The 18964-nt window shown below is 35.5% G+C and overlaps 1 protein-coding gene across 19 annotated transcripts in view; it reads right to left on the bottom strand.

Moving 5' to 3' along the window:
* Nucleotides 1–18964, bottom strand: part of KDM6A (lysine (K)-specific demethylase 6A) — a 131258-nt gene that overhangs the window by 93920 nt on the left and 18374 nt on the right. For all 19 annotated transcript variants that reach the window (XR_001411479.1, XR_001411481.1, XR_001411483.1 and 16 more), the window contains exon 2: nucleotides 17112–17161. The gene's annotated coding sequence lies outside the window, so the exon portion shown is untranslated. The remainder of the gene's footprint in view (nucleotides 1–17111; nucleotides 17162–18964) is intronic.

Raw genomic sequence — 18964 nt, 5'->3', positions numbered from 1 at the left:
CTTGAGGTGGGCCACCTCAATATTGATTAGCATAAGGAGATTAAATACAGAGCAGTTCTTCTTGATCTCTGCTTTTCTTTGACGACTACTGCTCTTATTTTGTACCTCTTAAAGGATTTGGCTTTTCTCTTTTTCCAGCTAGAAATGGCCTAACAAAAATTATTAGATCTCTTTCCAAATGTTTTACATCAGAGTACATAAAATAATGTATGTTCATGTATATACACAAGGATTACTGAAACATCTTTTTTGGAACATGAAATTTGGATAATTTGTTGAAATGTTTTATTCCCTTTTATATGGTAAGTAATCATCACTATTTATATCCATCATCTTCAAAATATTTTATGAAATAGAACTACTAGTAGGGAATTTTGCGTTCTTGATTCACCATTTTTCTAACCCTTTCCAGCAAAGATAGGAATCCTACTGAGATTACAAGTAGCGCCATTATTTCCCTGTCAGTTTCTCACTGCTGGAGAATCACTACTGCGTTGGAAAAAAGCCTTAATATCATTAATTACACAGCTGCTCTACCTGAGGCACTACGCATAAAATGGGAGTAGACAAGCTGGATATACTACGGCATGAATGACTACAAAAGTGATTCAAATACATATAAGCGAATCAGTAAAAGACAAAGGAAAACAATAACCTAAATGAAGTGGTGAAACTGTCTATGGTTGTTCCCTTGAATCTTAAGCCACATTGTGCTGGGCAGTAAATAAAACCAAGCTGAATCTGGAACACTGCTTAATGGAAAAATTTTAAGTTGACTTTTTAAGAAAGTCCCCTAAGAATGCTGTTACTACTAATATGTTGTTCTTTGCAGCTGGGTAACTCTCGAACCTGTTACCTGCCTTCAAATGAGTTTTATAGAAAGCAAGACATTTTAAAGATGAAAAATTTGAGGAATGTCACTGAAAATACCTGCTGCATAGAGAAAAGAGCCACCAAACCAAGGCCTACTTTCAGAAAGCAGATAGAATTTAACTACTATCTCTTCTTTGGGAAGAGATACTTAACCCATTAGCACAGATTTAAATCAAGTATGTGCTTTTTCTGCTCAGAGCTGTCATAGGCAACAAGATGTCATTCAGGATGCTTCACTAGGAAAACTAGAGGAATTCCAGTTTGTGTGTGGTTACAAGGAAAAGTGGGAGAAGCAAGGACAGGAAGTGTGAAAGGACAACAGATTCCAGCCCGTCATATACCGAGGCTTCATTAGCTCTAGCATGAAAACAGTTTGTTCTGTAAACTGCAAACTGAACAAAATTGCATATTTGGAACAAAATTCTGAGTATCAGCTTGAGAAAAAAAAAATAAATCTCACTCATCACTTCAATTTTGACATTAGTAACATCTTAAATACTTATTGAATAGCATATTTTGGGGTACATATATTTTATGCATTGTCTTAAATATATCTAATATTAAAATAAAAATGTGCTTTTTTTTAAAGGCTTAATTGTTTGAAGTATCAAAATGCAAGATCATTGATTAATGGTTGCTAGTTAGGTATCAACCAATTATTACTGAAAATGCTTTTCCAATTAAGACTGTGGTTGGTTTAGTAGTAATCACTAATTGGTATTCTAATTGGTGATTTGCTGTTTTATTTGTTAGAATGTACAAATACCTAAAATAGGATACAACAGACAAGGCAGCAGGCCCACATGACAGGCAGCTGGGGGAGCAGACAAGATGGCCAGCAGCCAAGAGCAAAGCAAAGCAGCTGGGCAGCCCACCAACCATTCCCACAGAATATTTCAATTCCATCAAATCATCATTTCTTAACAGAAAGCTGTACATCAGTAAGTTTTCAGTGCACTCTGTGAATTTAAGAGTTTAAGAGCCTTCAATTTCTAAAGTCAAAACAAACAAAGGGAAAAAAAAAAAGACAAACAAGCCAAACCCTAGGACACTTCTTTCACTCTCTACCATCTTTTCTCTGCTAATTCTGCACTGCTCTACTTTGCTCTTTCTTCATCTACTCCAGAGCTCAGCTTTCTTTCCCTCACTAATCCCTCTCCTTCTTGCCATTTTATCACTGCTGCTCTACCTCATGTTATGTAATTACTTCTGTCAACGGTCTAACTTCTGAAAAATTAACTCAAAACCTGCAAAAGGAAACATCACAACTGTCCTGAATCGGAAACCTGAACATTTTTAAATCCACTAGTGCCTCCTCAGTTCTGATTATTACCTTATCTTATAAGGAAAGGTTATAAGAAACCTCTCAAAGTTTTAAAATCTTTTCCTCTGGGCAGTTTATTCCTAAATTCTGTTGCTTACGCAGTTAGCTCAGAGCCTGAAGGAGGAGGGAAGAGAGGCCAGCAGAAGAGGGCCAATTAACCAATGCCACAGGATAGTGATTTTCTCCTCCTCTGTGTTAATTTGACATCCTTTTGCAAGACTCTAGAGAGCTCTTATTTAAAGATACCTTGCCAGGTTGAGTTCTATAAATTAATTTTACATTATAATTGCTGCTCCTCGGTGTGAGTAGATCCCCCCTTACTGTTGTACTCAAAGTCAGCAGAATCCCCTTCTGACCCATATAGATGGTATGTGTTTATTCACCCTCCTTCCTTTCTGTCTCCTCTGCAAACAGTTTCTGGATATCCTTTTATCATTTATCTCAAATTTCATTCTGCAGTTCTACATCTGAGAGGAGGATAACTAGATCCTAGCAAAATGTCAAGCTGAACTATACTTATCTTTTATATAAGAGCATGCTTTCCAGTATGGGCTTCCATATTGCTTTTTATTAAAATAAATTTTGTTTGGGCTTCTACTTTTTTTTATTACGGTCTATTTTTTTTTTTTTTTTGGATACTCAGGTCAGTTTCTTGAACACCATCAGCTATGTATACGTAAGATGGTGGATACAAATAGTTTCAAATATTTCCATTTAAAAATCTCAACATCCATATGAAATTCCACCTGTGATCTTAGTTCTCCATAATGTTTTTTGTACTTCTAAATTTCTACCGTTCAATACACATAATTTACCTTCTATTTTAAAATATCAATATACACTTTCACTTCCAATCATTAAAATCATTAAATCATTAAAAATATTCAATACCACCCCTACATTTACAGCTCTTCCATATGACACTGTCTAATGTACATCAATTTAGATTTATTTTCCTAGATCAAAGATGCGTTTTCTGCCCTCACAACACAATTAACAACAATTTTCTATCACTTCAAACACTCTGAGAACATTAAGGACTGCTAAAACTTATATTCTGTATACTACTTCTCATCTTTTCTGAATATGCAATTCTTCTCTAGTGTAACCTGAATCTCTCTACCTTCTTATTTAAAGTATCATTTTAAAAAAGTCTTTACTGCTTTCCTATATGTTGTCTTGAGGTCCAATTACCTATTACAATGGAATTGGCATAAAGAAGGTCATTCTTTAATAGCAGATACATAAAAATGAAGTAAGTTACACCCACAGAAAGACAAATTTGGTTCGAAGGCATGAAGACAATGATGTGGGCAGCCTTTGATCATGGTGCTGTGGTCACGTAACAGATCTCAAAATGGGCAGGCACAAATATCCTACCTTGAATTTCTCAATATTCTTCACAGTACTTCACTTAAGCAAAGAAGTAACCTGTCTCTCAAATGTACAGGAGAATGAATCCTGACATGGGAAGATTATGTGAATTAAGTACTGGTTTGCTAGGAAGAACTCCCAATAAAATAAAAAAAAATAAAAAAATACAATAAACTTACTCCTTGGGATACAGACCATAGCCATTGAAGATCTGCTCTGACATGTAGGCAATATCACAGGCAGGGAGCCTAAAAAGGTCTCTCCACAATAAATGTAAAGGAAAAGGAAAGAATATGAACTAATTTTCTTGAAGGTCTGATTTGCGCTTGATGCCTTGCAGAAGCATTTAAGAGAAGAAGCTTTATGGAACACTTCCCTCTTTCTAACGTGCTTCAACATTCCATTTGATCCCTTTCTTAAACACAAACACATCTACTTTAGGATGTGCTTTAGGAGTCCAGGCTATATTTAATTGTTTAACATGGCAATTAAATATCTTATTCTGTACAAGCTTGTAGATAGATTCTACTTGTCAATTTCTTTTAAGATTTCACAGGATAACAGCTATGCCTCTCAATCATTTTTAAACCTGTTTAGTGCTTTCACCGTGTGACTGGCCTCCAATAAATACTTTTCAGGCCTAAAATTCAGATGCTTTTCAGTAAAACAAAGAAACACGCTAACAACCTGTTTCAGCCCTCCCCAAGCTCCTTAGAGAACCCTGATGTCTGTGCAATATGCATGGGGTGAATGGAATGAAACAGAAAACCCTACTTCATTTACTTGCGTTTAAATGAAGTGGGAGTTTCTATACCAAGAATTTTGAGTAAATTAGCTTTATGAGATCCGCATCTTGGATTTTCTTACACACAGCCACTCATTAACCCTTCATTCTCTGATTCTAAAAGCAAAGTCTACCTAAGTGACTCAAGAGAAGAGGTACGTTTCTGGACTTAAAGCGGTTTGATAACCCAGACCAATGAATTGCTGTTCATCTCACACTTGACTGACACAGCACAGAGACAGGAAACTTTGTTCCACTTACAACAAAATAATCCTTTGTCAACGTGGCAGATCACATCCTTCTCAATAATTACAACGCTGTCGACCACTTTCCTTTTCACAGCCAGAACAGATTAGTTACCATGGGAAGGAGCAGTGCTTCAGGACAGTGCTCCAATATCTCACTGATTCACTGTGTTCCAGCCAAATACTGAAACAAAGTCCTACCCCTGGTACTCGCTCCCTGAACTTGAATTGCCAATGTATCTCAAGACACACACAACATCTCCCAGTTTGTATGTACAGGCTGTAAGACTATGTAACTAAAACTAGAATCCCAGGAGAAGATAAAAATTAAGGTTTAGAGAGAGGTTAGTTAACAGGGAACTCAAAGATGCCACATGGAGTTACATGTCTACATAAAATATCAGAATTAGCAAAACCATTGAACAGTAGCATTTTAAAAAATCCAAAGTATCGGTTGTGTTCCTTTAGAGGCCTTTATATTTTGCATTAATTGTCCAAGGCAGCATTTAATATTCAATCTCAGTTCAAGACTAGTTGACTTCTTGTGGCATCACTTATCTAGGTTTGTCTTGAACTCAGAAGTGACATTCATGATCTGTTTGCTTCAGCTTTATCTTTACTCAAAGGGCAGGTCAGAAAAAGTCACCAGCAAGGAGCACCTACATGTTCCTTTTCTATAAAAGCCAGTGTTACAGCCATCTTGATCCAGGAGAAACTCACAAGGAATTCATTTGACATCAACGCAGAAGGAAGAAAGTTTAGTAAAGAAAAAGGCTGACATTCCTCTGAAAGACATACTGCTTGATGAAGTGGCAGTGCCTTCAAGACAAGCTTTTCTTCAGAACTTATTTACAAGTTTCAGACAGATAGAGGGCTCTGTCTGCCTAGATTTTGAGATCAGAAACGGAATTGAGACAGGGTTATAATGCTCCATTATGAACTAGATGGATGATTTCATTTATGTTATTACATTTTCATGGATTTCAGAGAGAGAGAGAGAGAGAACAGGATAAAGTGTACTGAAATTCATGTGCAGCCCCACAGAGTAATTCTGCTCTAGACAACATCCAATGATTCCATTTAATCAGAAAATTATCCTCCTTCTCCAAAAGGTAAAGACCACACCACTAAACATAAACATAACTCAGAGAAAGTGAACGTGGAGGGAGGGGGCAGGCTATCCTACAACTCAACAGTAACATTTAACTTTTAAAATGTTGCTGTTGAACTTACTGCTAAAAGTAACTTCATTTACATTTCTATCATTATTTTAAGTGTTCCCCTCCCAAGAATACCTTCCCAACCTCCAGTGATTTGTGGTTCAGAGGTTTCTAAAGCCAGACAAAGTGTCTTCATGTTTAATTGCTCTTAATGGATTTTTCTTCCCTGAATTTGTCCAGTTGCTTTTTTGAAAGCATTAAAACATTGCAAGTCGGCAGCATTCTGCAGAACTGATGCAACATTCTATACAACCAGTGATACAAAAACTTCTGGAAGATGCAGTGTATGAATCTTCTGCAGCAGTTGAAAACAGAATAGAAAACACCATCAGCACTAGTCTCCTTTAAATAAAGAGATTCCCCCTTCCCTGTCACTTGTACAGGTTTTCATCCCTTAGCTATAATTGAAACAGTCATTCAGAATGATAATCAGTTTAATCTTCCTTCATTTCTAAAAACAAAGTTCAAGCTAACTGCACATATGACTGAATCTCTCCTTCCTTTCTTTTTTCTTCCTTCTTCTCCCCCCTTTACTGGATCCTGTTTGATCCATCTCCCCCTCTACAGTGTTTATCAGGATTGGAATCAGGTTTTTCAGCTTGCTGGTTTTCAGAAAAAATTCACGAAGTTCTGATTAGCTGGGAATGGATCCCAATCTTCTTTGGGAACAGAGAAAAACAATACCTGAAATGCTTTTAGAAAATGTGTTAGGTAGCATCAGTGTTGTTAGGATGTCTGGTAATACAGTTTTATTGCTCTTTTTCTGATGACCCTGAGAATTCAGAAAGAAGCAGCTAGAACAATGCCTGCAATAAGAAAACCCCTAATTAAAAACCTAATCCAGACAGAAAGACTGAATGTGGAAACCAAGAAAAATAGCTACATTTATTTTGGCTGGTAATATCAGATAAAATTTAATTGAGGAACTTTTTGGCCTTGCAGCACAAAGGCTGAACCAGGAAAGAAGAAAACAGGGTGAAAGATCCACAACTGACTGTTATTTCTCATGTATTTGCGACGCTGGATTTCTCATCAGTCCCATTCCTCTGGCAAATGAGAAGAGAAAAATGACAAAGCATGAGGAATAGAAGTTATGAGTTCCAAGTTATCCCTCAGAAGTCAGGAGAGATAGCATGTACAAAAGAAAATGATACTGCAGAGTGACTTAGGAATTAGTGCCAAATAATTTGAATATAGCAGCCCAGAGAAGTGGCTGAGGGTGGCAAGTAAATATTTTCCCAAGTTTTTCTGAATGCTGGTAAATCCCTATTGACATATTACAAGCTTGCAAGATGCATAAGAACAGATGATCAGCTACAGGTTTCTAAGTAGCTGCAAGACCTTCTCAGCATACATTTAGGAATACTTTTGGTTGAAATAATATAAACTCAGAGGTTTCGTTTGCTGTTAGTATGCTTTAGCACTTGAATCGCCAGTATTTTTTCAGCATCTGGCTTTCCCTTGGAGGAGAGCTCTCAGTGGTTTCAGCCCAGATCTCACTTGATGTGCCCCATGAAGGCAAGGCACCAGAGATTACTTTATTACACCTTTATGCAAGTAAACATGAGATGCAGAACTGATTTCTGTTTCTCCTCTAAATACTCATCCTTGTAAGAGTGTGTCACAGAGCAGAATCATGGTAAAACACTACTCTAAAAACGTTTTAAATTATTTGTCTTTTCTTATAAGCCTCACACAAGCTACTCGTAGGCTCTTTAAGAAAGAGACCCCAAGCTCTATGTCTCCCCATTCTCCCACCTGCTGCCTTCTTCATCTATTTGTACTAGATCCACTCCCACTTCAACCACTCCTTCCCCGCCCACCCCAACCACACAGAAAAGACTGAATCTGTATCCCTGGGAAAAGGAGGAAACGATGCAGCAGAACACTAATTAGGTATATGCTTGAAGGAGTATTTAAAAACTAGAACCGAAATGCCAGTTCTAGGGAGAGCAAATTCAAAATAAACCAATTCTTTGTTTCTAAAACTAAGCAAATACTTCAACTTTCAAATAAAGAACCTGAACATGTAAAAGATTCATTTCTGAAGAAAATTGTCACTCATTAATGAGGCACAGTATCTACTTATAGCTTATGATCAAACAGGAATCTACAAACTACAAATAAGAAAAATAAGGCGGTGTGTTTTGTTTTAACCTTTCCATGCAATGAAAGAGCAATCATAGAGCATGAAGTAATTGTACCATTACTGTGGTTTCTGCAAGCAACAGAATGCTTCTGAAAAAGTAAGCATCGCGTGCATTGTCAATATAGTTTATATTTAGAAAAAGAAACATTTGTTCATTCAATATTATCAACATTCAAATAATATTCTTGCCTACTGAAGATGTGTCCTTCCTTCAAGTCAGAACTTTTCTACTCAACTAAGTACGCCTCCCTGAACAATCTGAATTGATGAGTTTCTCCACTGTCACACTTCAGCATGTCTCATATTTTAGCATCCTACTTTCTCATCACAAGGGATTGAAGAAAGGAAGCATGATATTATTCTAAGTACTAATAGTTAAGGGGTGACAGTTTTTTATTCTGCACAAAGGAAACTTCTGCGATAGGAGAACGCAACATGCATGAAAAGCATTTCTGGAGACTTTTCCGTCAAACCCGATGATACTTATGTTATTTCCACCCAGATTATTTGGACTTCTAGACAGAGATCACACATACAGGGGGACACAAAGAGCATTCCTGCTGAATTTCCACAGTGAAACATCTTTATTAGAAAATGTTATGAGTATTGTTTGGAAACAGATACCTTGTCTAGAGTGATGGGGGTGTTTCCTTTAAGATTTTGTCTTGTCGTCCTCTCCTGACCTAAGCAAAAGTTTCTCCCCAAAGCACACTTTTTCCTCTTAACCTTCTGAGTATATTACAGATTTGCCAGAGTTTTGAGCTCTTGTAAATCCATTGATTAAAAGGGATGACTGGCTTAATGAATGAATATACAACTGAAAATAAACCAGAACTCCAGACACTGAAATAAAAACATTTTTCTAACTTAGTGCACAAAAGCAAAAGATCTCTCATCAAACAGCAACAGAGATGCAATTTAGGCCCCTAAAAGGACCTAATACTTATTGTGACCCAAACAGGTACATGGTTTATGTGTGCACAGGAGGATTCTGTTGGTTTATATGGTGACAGGTAAAATCAAGAGACACAAGAAAGAGACGATTTATCTAATTTATCTGGAGGTCAAACTCAACATGTCAAAATTTATTAGTTACATTGATTGCTCTCATTGTTTTTAAGATTTTACACCTACTCTTGATTCCTTTCGAGGAGAGGGAATATGCTCTCCTCTCATCATTTCATTAGACAAATCATTTAATAAGAGAGTAAATTATTAGAACCTTGTACAATCTTACTGTACACAAAATTGGACATGCTGCATTATTTGCCTGCATTAACAATAGTGAAAAACAGTATCTGATTCTTTGTCATGGGACTACCTAAGAATTCTCTGTTTCAGCTGACACATACACACAACACATACCACCCGCAGAATGCACAAAACCCAAAACTGTAACTCTTAAGATCTACCCTCTAAAAAATATCTGGATAAATGGTCCTTTTTTCTAAACTAGGAATCAGTTGCACTGCTTCACTGTAATTAAGAGCATGAAATACAACACATTTTCTCCTTAATCTTTCTAGGTGGCATTCACTTAACAAGAAGTTTTCAGAAAAAAAATTATACTTCTTTCAACTTGTCTGCCTTACTGATTTACAAGAAGCAACATTTATTTTTAGTCTCTAATATTAAAAGATCTTTTTCTGAAACCCAAACACAGTTATTTATTTGCTCGATTTTTTCTGTATTTTATAGATGACCAAGTGCTACTGGTAACACAATCATCATTACCTTTCCAGCATTCCACAGTTTCTCTTTATTTATTAATAATTTCATATGAAATATTTTGAAAGTGTACACATAATTCTTTCACCCTTAAGAGGCAGAATTCCAGTTAGTCTTCATAAACATAGTTTGCATTTAAGAATTCCAATTTTTTAACACCACTGAGTAATCATGCTAACTGATCACACCTATGGGATGCTGAAATAACCTCATTTACAGTGTTACCAAAGCTACCAAGTATTCTGATACAGAAGAGAGATTATATGGTGCACAATTCATAAATTTAGCCCTTCAATTTAGCAGTCTTCATACTCCAAATTTCTCTTAGGTCTTGCTCTTTCAACAATTTTTCTGGCTTTTCAAATATCTTCTCGCATGCAATTTCTATCCATCTTGACATTCTGAAGGGATATGTTTATGATCTAAATCTATTAATAGCCTTTGAAAAAATCTTTGAAGAAACAGATATTGCTAGCTATGGGCTTTGTTGTAGTTTTTTTTACTGATTGTTCTTTAAAATTACCTTTGATGATATTGTATGAGCTTTTCTTTCCCCTCTCTCTTTGTTTTGCCAGTATATCTTAGGATCAAAGTGAAAAGTTTTCACCAACAGAACTACCACTCCTGTCCACTGCACATCAAAAATTTAAATATTATGGAAAATACATCCTCAGGTATATTTTTTCATCAGCAGTTCAGTAAAAGACTTTGTGCAATTGCTAGATCCTTTGTTCCTGATTTCCTGTAAAACCCTTTTATGACAGAAAACTGTAATCACCAGCTCCAGTAGCAGCCAACATGCATTAAAAATCTTCATTGTTTAATTAGTAAGAGAGAAGTTTCTGTCATCTTAACTCACTCCTCCCCTCCCCATGGATGCTCCAGCAAGTCCAAGACAGAAAGTTCATTTTTATTAGCTGAAACCCCATTAATGTAACTTCCTCCACTCCAAACTTCCTGAATTTTTATTATCCACTTATCTAGCTCCCCAAGTGATCCTCATTGCTTCATATTCTACCTTCTTCTGAGTTCCTCAAAATCAAAGACATCCTAGTCCTTTGATGGACTGCGATACTGTGCTTCTCACCTGAACAGCTATAATCTTACTTGGAATTATTTATTTTATTTTTTTTAATTTCTCTCACTGAGCATGGTCAAATTATGACACAGAGGTTGTTGTTGGGGGAGGAAGCTGGCAAAAGTCTAATTTCAGACTTCCCACAGTCCACTCCTGTATTATTCTATATATAACTTCCTCACTTCTCCCCATATCTCTTAGCCTTAAAGTATGTTTTTACTTCTCTCATTTTCTTTACATTCAAAGTCTCAGCAGGGCTAAAATTTTCCTTCTCCCACTCCCTGTGATTCTTCCTCTAGCTACACTTTTCTCTTCCTCACATTATAGGTTCAGTCTCAGCATTACAGTTTTTTCTCTCCTAACCCTTTTCCCTCCCCTTTTCTTATTTTATTTTTCTGGGAACAATATCTTGCCATCCTATATTATGCTGTATCAGACTCAGACTGTATTTCCAGATTGCTTTCCACAACAGTCTCTTGAAAACGTTCATCCCATTAAATCGCCTAAAAATGCTTTTTCTCTCCATTATGATGGCCTACTGTCTTCAGTATTTAAAAATTAGGACATTCATTTCAAACTTATCTCTGTTTTGCATTTGCTGTTCCATAACACATCATTTCATGCTTCTCTCTCCCTCTTAGTCTACAATAGGTCTTAAAACAGTTGTATTTCATACTTTCTCAGAACACGACCAGAACGTCTTTGTCAAAATCCTTCTAGTGAAAGGACTGTAATCTAGAAACTGTTGTTTTAGTCAAAAGTGAGGGGTGGTACAGAATCCCATGTTCTGGGCTGATGAACACATTTTCAGACAGAAGAGCATATAGACGGAATTAATTTCTCCCTTCTCCACACGTTCAAGAGCCACTGAATCTTTATTCAATTTCTGTTTTTTTCACTTTCTGATTATCCATTTTCTCTGAAATGTCTATTTATTCCATTCCCACCTCATCAGTTTTATTTTACTTTGCAAATACCTTCTGAATTGTAGGTTTTCACCTTATCCATCTTTAAGTCACCTACCATATCTCCCAATTTCTTCTGTAATGCACTTAATCTCAGCAATTTTCACCTTCATTCAAGATTTTTGAAACTTGCTTTCCTGATCAAGTCTTCTTCTAAATGCTTCTCTGATTAAGTCTTCTCTGATCAAAGGGACTGTTTCTGTCTTTCTGCTTTTCCTGTACAAGCCCTGTGTTGCTACAAGGCAATAATTTATATTAAAGGCTTTTTGTGTCATTTTAAATTTGAGGACTCTTCAAGGGAAATCTGTCTCTTTATACGGGATATTCATTCTCTTTAAAAAGTTCCAAAAAACTAAGGGCTTAAATAAAAAGCAAGTATTCACAAGTCATGCTACTGCCTTCAGCTTTCATTTCAGGGAAGGCATCTGCTCCAGCAATTTCTACTGATCCTATACCACTGTACTGTTTCAATTAAACTAAGCATTTATATCTAATTAAAAAAATAATGGAAGTTTTGATGAATTATGCCTAAAAACACTACTTGGTATTTTGAGGTTACTGCAGAAAATAAAACAGTTGTGAGTCAATGAAGTGGAAAATTGCCATCTTATAACAGATCCTCTAAGGTGCAAAATGTTCTCTTATTTTCTGTTATCAGTTTGTCTAGTAATTGCTTTTTTGTCCAACCACTTAAATAGGGGGAAATAGACTTACAGTTTGGAGAAAAAGAGACAGCAAAACACACAAAATTAAAGCATTAATGTTTTTTTAATTGTTTTCCTATTTTATAGCATTAAGAAAACATACCGAAAAAGACATTTGGCCTATCAAAACAAAAAAGTTAGAGAGATGAAAAGAAGCTGCATAAGAATATTAAAACAAGCAATAGGTCACATTCATAAACGTGGTCTTTTGGTACTTTAGTTCTTTGGAAAAACAAGCTTTACTACTAATTTAAAGTGTTTTTGCCATAAGGTTGATAATACTCCTAGTAACATTTGTACACAGACTTAATTATAAAACAGCATTGTAAAAAATTACCTGGTACTAAATTACACTTTAAGTCTACATAACAAGGAACACTGTAAAATGACTTTCTGTAACAAACCAACAACTCAGCACAGACTAAGATCACATCCTTCTTCCATGACTAACACACATATACACAGTTGAGTTTTCCTGGGTTTTCTAAAGAGAATTTTAATCTGGATTGTGTTGTGGGTTTTTTGGGTTTTTTTGTTGTTTGGTTTTGTTTTTTTTTAATAACTCTGCATGGGTTTGGATTTTCCTCAATTTTATAAAGACTGAGGAAAGAAAGAGGAAATTCTGTTATTCGCAAAAACATAGCCAAAATTGGATTTCTAAGAATCCTTTATTTTAAGAGACAAATGTGGAAAAGGCCTGCAAAGGGCCACAAATATACTTTAATTGAGATTAACCAAATAGGGGCTGCAGTAACAGTGCCATGCCAAAGCAGAGGAGATCTAGTCAAAGTACCACACAACCAGGTTCTTCTGTAAAATCCTCCCAGGAATCACTCTAGTGAGCACTGAAACCTCTCGCAGCCCCACATCTGTGAAGGAAGGTTTTTAGGTTTCCCCCGCTCTGGGCAACTATGTCAATGCAACAGATCCAGATCTTTTACACTTACACACACTCAATTCACTCAATTCATGTACTGTAATTTCTATAAAGACAGCCATGCCCAAACGCAGACGTTATATAAAAGAGTTCAGTACGATCAACTGCATTATGATACGACCACATGAGATGATTAAAATAACTTTTTCCAGGTGCCAGATATCTGCCATCATGTTTGGATAAAATCAGGAATATCTTACTCCTTGCTAAACTTCTAATCCTGCCTCCTCAGAATATGTCAAAACCGATAACCGTGGCAGACACTTATTTTCTCAGTAGCATCAAAATCTACAAACTGCAGTTCTAGTTGATGTCTCCCTCTCCTGAGCTGCCCTTCCTATCCGTTCATCCCCCACAGTCCTCCTCACCTCCCCCAACATGTTGACACAGGGAAGTTTTAAAAAGAAATCAGAATGAAGTACATTGCACAGAAGGGAGATTTATTTTAGCATAGGCACATAAGAAGAAGAAACACTGAGAAAGCTACTTGAATGCAAGAACTCAATTAACTTAACTTTTATCCAAGTTAAGATATTTACTTCATAAGATCTCAAGTCAAATTTTTTTTTTAAATGCAGAGTTGCAGTACTACAGTGTGTAGAACAAAAAAATTACAGAAACTCAGTAATTTTGCAGGACATTTTATACTGATCTGTGGTGCCCAAGGACATTACCGCAAAAAGTGGTCTATTTAAGAATACGTGGCATAATGCAACCCAGCTCCTTCAAAACTATCCACACGGGTATTACTTCTTTGAAAGGAAGTATTGTCTCATCAGAATGGAGCATCTTCCTAACCTTTCACCTTGACTTCTCTCACTATAAAATATATGCAGAATATATTTTCTGAAGTGTTTTTTCTGTCTCTTTTTATTCCATAGGATCAATAAAATGCTTACTGTATTACCAACAAAACAATCCATGGACAAAATTCTGACAGAAAACAACCTGGTATAAAATTCAGACCATGAGAAAAATCAAGGGGGGGCGGGCGTGAAATGTAAATGTGTTTCTTTATGGAAAAAAAATAATAATTGTAGAATGAATATCATATAATGAACGATCCATGAAAATAATGCTCAATCACCAACCCCATGCAACAGAGAAAAAACAGAGTAGCAGAGACTAAAAAGTACTACACGAGGATGCCAAACCATACTCAAAGCAACCTAAGATCTCTCACAACCCTCCTAGAAGTTTTCTATTTATAAAACAAAAAAGATACAGGACACCTATTTTAACCACATAAATTTGCACTGCACCACACAAAATAATTTCAGATATGCTGCCTAAATTTCTAAGACTGTGCCTGTCTGCTCTTAAACCTGCCTTATATAATGACGTTCATGTGATTCAGCACTCTCCATCAATTTCTCAGTGCTCTCACACAGCTCTCCTCACAGCTCATAAATGCCACCCTTTCTTCACACCCTTCTCTCTCTTTCTTTCCCATCACAAATTCCAACAACTTAATTGATGAAATCTAACTCTGTGAGAATTTAAAAAAAACCTTTAAAAAGCCCCACAACAGTAAAACAAGGAAATATGACTGGTTTTTTTTCCAGTCATCTATATAGATAGCTGAATATAATATTAATTAGAAAGTATAATAAAATAGCATATAAGGGTGAAAAAAAAATACAGTACAAACTTACTATTCTGGATTAAATGGTTTCTTATAGATACAAGGCATTAAGGATAACAAGAAATCGTCTCAGTTGCAAGGGGGAAGGGGGCAGGAGGGGAAGATTTTTCTCTAGACCCAATCCAGGCAGTTTCCACTGCCAGCCCAGACTAGCTTAATCATCCATTAATAAGATGAAATATGATTCACCTGCAATTTTTTATCAGTGTCAAAAAAAAAAAGTTTTTAACTGAAAAATGTTTTTGGACTCTTTCAGGCTCTGTTTCATACATTGAAAAATTAATAAAATCTCCAAAATTATTAAGGAAAAGACTTCACTTTGGGATACATATTTATAACGAAGCTCATAATGAGATCAAGAAGCACAGTATTTTTCCCAGGTGAGGCCAACCTTATTCAACCAATAAGAAAAATTTATTGGGGTTTTGTGGTTTTTTTCCTTTGTAGAAGTCAAAATGCTCTTTTGTCAGCACCAAACAATGTTCTCATGCTTGCAAGTGGAATTGTTTGAAATTATATCAAGAGATTTACAAAGTAGAGATTCACACAAAAAACTGGTATGTTTGAATATCAGCACATTGCATACAAACAGAAATTGCTTTCAATAAGTGAAACACAGATCACACATTTTACTGCCATCCATGCTCTTGAATGGAACTGCAAAACAATCAGAATTTGCATTTATTTTAATTGCAGATACTATTTGGAGCCATGCTGAAACATTATGCCTATGGAAATACATATAAACACTTACACTTCACCCTGAACTCTCAGAAAATGCAGGGAAAAGAAATTACTAATCACCTATCACTTCTAATAATGAGCCATTAGAACAAAAGCCAGAAAAAATAATTCAAGTCACAAACTATTCTGAAATGCTTAAGAAGGAGAGTACAAACAACAGAAGCTACTACAACAGACGTTTAATTAATTGATCAATTTCAACACTCATTTACAGCAATGTTTAAACTAACTCCCCAAGAGCATTTAAGAAGTAAGAATTGATGAACGCTCTTATTGTTGTAATTTTTGAACTACAAGGGTTATTTCTGAAAAAACTACTTCAGCTCCAAAATAGCTTGGTACAAAAATGGCACTTGTACAACTTCCACTAGACCAGGGTCTTTCCAAGACAGTACACACAATTTTCCTAGGACCCTCCAATTAAACCTCTCCTTCCCCGTGCCAGAAGACACTTATTTCAGTTCATTCTCTCCCCTTTATTTACCCTGCCTTTCTCCCTTTCCACCCTCACAAATGGGAGAAGTTGTATGTCTCCGGATTTTTCAGAAAGTACTTACATGACTATAAAATGCAAAGAACACAGAAAATGTTTTTTCTCTAATGCTGGTGTGTGCATGGTATTGATGGCTTTCCAGAGTGAGCCTTCCCTATTTGAGACATACACTTACGCACACTTTTAAGGGAAACAGCTGCTTATGACCACACAAATATCGACCGTGTTATATGCCCTGTCTAAATCATGAGCTTCAAATTATTTCATGTGACAATATAACAATGCTAACTATTTTTCACAATATTGTTATAAGAAACTTTTCAATTTTATTCATTTTAAGTCATGATACCTCTACATGGACTTAGAGATAAGACAGCTATACTAACATGACTTGTTTCCTGCCTTACATAAGAATGTTATCCAAAAGATGGAAAGGGACTTTAAACAATTTGCCATCTGTGGAACTAAAAACCAACCTGAGAACATTTTTCCTAGTACAAGTCCAACGCCTGCGCAGGAGATTTCAACTGGTTATGATTCTCTCAATACTCATACATATCCAAATATCCATGCTTACGTAAGAAAAACTGAAGTAATAGATAGTAATAATAAAAAAATCTAAAATGTGTCAAGTCAATTGATCCACCGTTTCAATGGATGGAGTGAATGTTTATTTCCACTTAGATTTATAACAAATTGCATATAGGTGAACAATTCCATTAAGACCCAATTAATATGCCAAAAAGTAATTGCAAGTAGATACTCCAAACATATTGAAATTATTCTACTCTAGAAATTCAATCATTTACAACAATACATTAAAAAAAACAAAACCAGCATATACAGACCTTCCAGTAGTCAGATTGTAAACTGTAGTACCTCTGGTATGCAGATAATGCTGTAGGAAAGAAAAAGGAATGTTGAATTTCTTTTGTTGCATTTTCTTTGAAGAAAAAGATAGAAAACCTTTAACAGTCAGAATACACAACATTAAAATGATAAATGGTTTAATAAAAGTAACACTGCCACGATAAGTACACTGTTGTGGGTAATGCATTCCTTAAGATTATAATTTTGTTTTATGAAATGTCAACACAAAAGTATATTTATTATTAATCTTACAAATGTAAATCAAGCCATATTTTAAAGAAAGCCTATAACAAAAGAAATAATTTGAAATTTGGGGATTTTCACCCTGGACAAAGCTGTTGTAAGATTTAAAAATTTAATCATGTAGCTCATTTACCATGCTCCCTGATGTCCTGTAATTTCTAAAGAACTGGTGCAGAGGGACATACAAAGAGAAATCAATTTCACATGCCCTTTCATTCAGTAGCTACAGAAACAAAAGCAAAAAAAGCTTACATTTTATTCAACATCTATGACCAAGACTAACCTGGAAAACAGTACTACGTTTTCTGGTCAGTAGAATATTAGCTCTAGGTAGTAACAAATTCCTCAAATCACCATTCCTGCATTTCTCTTCCCCACTAAAAATTTGGTTGATTCATCTCGCCCTTCAGCTAAGAGAAGAGGCCACATAAGACTTGAACTCAAACATTCTTGCAAGAACATTGCCACTAGGCACCATCCAAAAATCAAGAATTTTAAATAATGATTCACTGCAGCAACATCAAGATTTTGATTTTTCAAGTGTTTGCTTCTTAAGATTTAGGAATGTATTCTACACATGTGTTTTCCAAACAACAAAACAGACAAGAGACAACCTCTGCTTTGAAAAACTACAAATACTAAACAGATTAAGACGGTAAGAACAATATGTATTTTATGTAACCATTCATTTCTTGCAAGTACCATGGAGAAACAATGTCCCTAAATTTTATCACCCTTCAATGCCTGTCTTGCATATTCATTTCCACAACTTGACAAAAGTCGTTAAGATTAAGTGAAATAAGAACAAGATACACATAATGACAAGGCACACAGAGCTTTCTCCTCTTAAGAGTATACCTTTGCGCTCATCTGTCTAGGGAGACTCACCACCTTATACTTTTAAATGCCTAACTCACACACGCTGAATCGTGCCCATAAGGTGCCCCTCACCACTGGAACTACTTGTGAAGACAGCTTCTAAACTGTGATTTATTTAGAAAAGAAAAAAAACCTGGAATACTCATCATCCTTACACTATCAACATGTAGTATGTTTACATGCAACTCAGATTAATAAAAATCACTTAACAATCTAGTCAATTAGGTTCTTTCACAACTTAAGAATACAGTTCCCCCTCCAAAAAATGGTACAAACTGAAAGATACGACTTCAGTCTAACAATGTAAGTTTAAGAATGTTAAGATTAAGCATATTTCAGTCACATTCTGTAATTATGTTATAAAGGATGTTCACGATAACACAAAATAACCTTCTACCACAAATGATGCCTCCTAGCTCACCTTCTCCCAGGTATCATTAATGACTTTTCAACAGAAAGGCATAATTAACTTTTGAACGTGTGAATGACTTTGCTTTCCCAAACCAAAACAAGCAGTACCTATCTCAATTTTAAGGGTTAAAGCATATTTCAAATACTTAAGTCAACAGCACCATATTATGCAGGATTCAGAAAATTGAGACCTTCTTGTCTTTTTTTTTTTTTTTTTTTTTTTTTTTTTTTTAAAAAAAAAAAAAAAAAAAAAAAAAAAAAAAAAAAAAAAAAAAGTTCTAGGAAAAATATTAAACCC

This window comes from Calidris pugnax, unplaced genomic scaffold (assembly GCF_001431845.1).
Source record: "Calidris pugnax isolate Ruff unplaced genomic scaffold, ASM143184v1 scaffold25, whole genome shotgun sequence".
Taxonomy (NCBI): domain Eukaryota; kingdom Metazoa; phylum Chordata; class Aves; order Charadriiformes; family Scolopacidae; genus Calidris; species Calidris pugnax.
This window is presented reverse-complemented; position numbering and strand designations above follow the sequence as displayed.